The 3,850-nt window shown below is 33.4% G+C and overlaps 1 long non-coding RNA gene across 1 annotated transcript; it reads left to right on the top strand.

Moving 5' to 3' along the window:
- The first annotated feature begins 313 nt into the window (after window positions 1-313).
- Window positions 314-3,068, top strand: LOC105434917. Its single transcript, XR_004214031.1, has 3 exons — window positions 314-609; window positions 2,421-2,600; window positions 2,721-3,068. It is a non-coding gene; the product is annotated as an uncharacterized LOC105434917 (long non-coding RNA).
- The last annotated feature ends 782 nt before the right edge of the window (window positions 3,069-3,850 follow it).

Here is a 3,850-nt window from a genome sequence, read left to right as displayed (position 1 = left end):
GAATATTGGATCTGACTCACGACCAACAATCTGACTGCACAACCAATATCTATTTTTAAGAAGTTTTGAAGGAAGTCACCATGAAGAGGAGGGAAAGGCGGAGCGGTGATGGAGAGCATGGTGTTACGGGAGAGGCAGAACGACGGGGAGGGAGGTTATTGACATGGAGCGGCCATGGCTTTGTGAGCAAGAAGCGTAAAATTAGGGTGACGTCACTACAAGAAAAAGTACATATTATGACAGTTGTATATCGCGGGAAAATACAGAATTTTTCGGATTCTACTTTCCGCGATAGTTATTTGTTGTCACGAAAGGTATATAAAATATAATTTATTTATTTATTAAAATAAAATTCATTTTAAATAAAAATATTAAATCACAATTTCCCCCAATTCTTAAACCCTCGCGCAAACTTCACCCTCACCCTTCGCTCACGATTTTGACATCCATCCTCAATCCAACCACCACGTTCCATATCCGAACATCGTCGACCATCTCCAACAGACACATAATGGGAGTCAACAAATCAAGAGCTTAGAGATTCAAGAGATTAAGCTTTTACAGCTTCCTTCTGTTTGTCACTTGAAAAGCTTTAGTGCTATTGTCCAAGTAATTTCTCTTCCAATCCTCTCTCTTTTCTTTTCTTTTTTTCTTAAATTTAATTTATATTTGCTAAGTTGCTTGATTATTTAGCAGCTATTTTGTTTTTGGTGTTTGGTTTTTTAAAAGTAAGGTTACTTTTTTTTTTTTTGAATCATGGTTTGAAATTCAATTTCAAGTATAAAAGTTCCATTTTTGGTCAAACTTCATTAAAGAAAGAATAAAATTTGAATAACTATTTTTTCTTCCATATTTTGGTTTGGTTTTTATGAAAGAGATTTAGGAGTTTTGGCTTAGTTTTTGAACATGAATAAAAAGTAGAAAAGATTTAGGAGTCTATATTCATGAATTTAATTTTAAAGAAACTGTAAATAAATTTCATCTAGTACCAAAATATCTGTAATTAATAGTGCAGCAAATCCAGGAAGCTGAAGATGAAACATTGTAGAGGAAGCTGAAGATGAAACATTGTAGAACTTAGGTATCTGACAGTGGATGAAATTCTTTTAAGAAAACTTTCCGCAGAGTTCTATTACTATTAATGGGTGGCTTCGCGATCATTCTCTTCATAAAAAAATAGGAGGTAGAACCAATAAATATTTCTTTTTCGATTCATCCCTGGAGTTGAATACCTCATTCAAGAATTGTTTTTGATCCAATCCGTAGGAATCAATAGAAAAGGCAAATCCCTTATGATACACCAGATCCGGCTCGGTTATTGATAGAGTGAATAGATCTGCCATTTCTTGAAATCTCTCTTCTAATTCAAAATCGTGGTGTAACGTGTATCCTCTCTTGTTCCGGTCATGGAATAGATGAAATAAATAAATAAATGGATTACAGTGGAAAGCAAATGAAGTAACCCCACTTGCTCTTATGAAATCTATACATAGGGAGGGAAGGGGAGAGGTGTTGCTTTTTTTCTCTTCTTTTTTTTTTTTGTTGGGTGTAAACAGAAAAATGGTCATATAACCCTTGAAGGATAGGGTTAACCAAATTTTTTTGCTAGTGTACAGAAAGAGAAAAAAAAGGAAAACAAAAAAGGATGGTAGTTAGTTTGGTGAAGGCTTGTGGAGGAAGAAAGTCTTTGGGTAAAGAAAGCTTTCCAAAATTTTGTTCTCGGTTTTAAATTCTATAGTGTATTTTGCTATGAATTTATTGGTGTTTTTTTTTTTTTTTTTTTTTTTTTTTTTTTTTTTTTTTTTGCATCCAGAGGATGTAATTCTTTGAATTTGTGATCATGGATGTTTTAAATTTGAACATGATTGTGGGTTTGAAGAGAGAAATTGAATATAGCAGTTATAATGTTGGGTTGGTAGTTTAATATCAATGTTAAATATGTAGAAAACATTCTGCTTGCCATTGTTCTAAAAGGACGTTCTGTTAGTAAGATGAATAGATAACTCTTGAATGTACAAATTTAATATTTAAACGGTAATTCATATGTGGTAGGAGGGGATCGAACCTCTGCAACCTTTGAAGAGACGTGTCATTTACCATAAAGTTATACTCTTTTTTAGATATAAGTAAGCTGCAATAATTGTGGAACGTTTGCTCATTATGCCTTTTTAATTCAAGTTTTTTGTTTGTTAGGGAATCGAAAAAAAGTTAAAACTTTTGAAAGTTGTATACAAACATTTTTAGAAGCTATTAGGGAAGAGGAAAAAATTTGAGTTCCGTTTACTTTTCCATCAGCTAAAATACTTTAAAGTACAAAATTAAAAAGAAAAAATTCCTTACTGCGATACACGTGGCTAAAATGATTGGCCGACTTTGAATTTCGTTTACGTATTTATATAAATAATATGCCCTTTCGTCAGGTTCTGGAGCCCTAGTTGAGGCTTAAGTTCACTATCCGTACGTTGCTTCATTTCCCCGATCAAAACCATTGAATCTGCTTCGTTGTATTGTAATTCTCTCTGCAAGACGAATACCACACAGTGACAGATGGATCAGATTCAGTACTCTGAGAAGTACTTCGACGACATTTATGAGTACAGGTATTGTGTTCTTACTCTTAGTTTCCAACTCCATTGTTACTCGCTGTCTTGAAGGATTGTTTGGATTTGGAAGTGTTCATTCTTATTGTCTTCGATGACTAATTGGATTCATTGGTGCAGGCACGTGGTTCTCCCACCCGAAGTGGCTAAGTTGCTTCCTAAGAATCGTCTGCTATCGGAAGTAAGCAATTTTGTTTTCTTAGTTTCAAATTTATGTGTCTCGATTTTGTTACGAAAGGAAGTATTATCTGATTGATTGGGAAGAAACTTAGTTCAGTAGTTGAATTCTTATTTCCGGTTTAGGTATCACTCTTGAGAGACCCTATGAAATAGATATTATTCCGTGGACAGTTTTTCCCCTATTTCTAATCTTTTATATTTTCATATGATCTTGATATTCTCTCTTTGATTTGGCTGATGGTTGCATGAAGTTGAAACAATGTTTTTGAGTATTTCAGATAGAAGTTAGATGAAAAAGGATTGAGAATTTAGGGTGCCAAACCTTATATCATGTTATTCATGACGCCCCTGAACTACCAACAACAACAAGAGAATCGCACTCAACAAAATGAGCTTGCTGCTAAATAATGATTGCTTCATTTTACTGATTTTGTGAAGTGCTACTATCCAGAAAGAAAGAAGTTAATATTCAGTCATAAGCATATAATGGTTTTAAAATGAAATATCATGGTGTCTGTGGTCAATTTTTCTTGCTTAGTAAATATGCAGGAGTTTCTATGTTTACCTTGAACTCTGTATGTTTGTAGAGGAGGCTTATATATATGCATATGCTCTGTATCTTTGTTGGACATTGCGGTTCCTTGAATTTAGAAGGAAAAAGGGTTTTATGGATCTTGATCCTTAACTTTCTGTGCAGAGGTGAATTATTTTTATGCTGTGTGACTTCTAAATTCTATTATTTTTAGAACAAAAGATGGATTTTGTTGATTGTGAATCATGATCGTGCTCATTTTCTTTTAATGGGTGTATGCTAGTTTCTCATTTTTGCAACATCCAATCTTGAGAATTTGTACCACTTTAGAGAACTGCATGCTGTCACATACATCTATCATTTGGATGGTGTGAAAATTGTTTTAAATTCTTTGGTTTATCACAAAGAACTCTTGTATCATTACTCTTTAGAAATTAATATAACAAGTAGATTTTGCTGCTAGTATGAGGTAGTAGAATTGTTGTATGTCCTAAAAGACTAAACTGATAGCTTGTAATTTTAAGGTTATTGGTTAGAT

The sequence above is a fragment of the Cucumis sativus genome, chromosome 1, assembly GCF_000004075.3.
Source record: "Cucumis sativus cultivar 9930 chromosome 1, Cucumber_9930_V3, whole genome shotgun sequence".
NCBI classification, from domain to species: Eukaryota; Viridiplantae; Streptophyta; class Magnoliopsida; order Cucurbitales; family Cucurbitaceae; genus Cucumis; species Cucumis sativus.
Note: the sequence above shows the minus strand (reverse complement) of the source record. Positions and strands in the feature narration are given on the sequence as shown.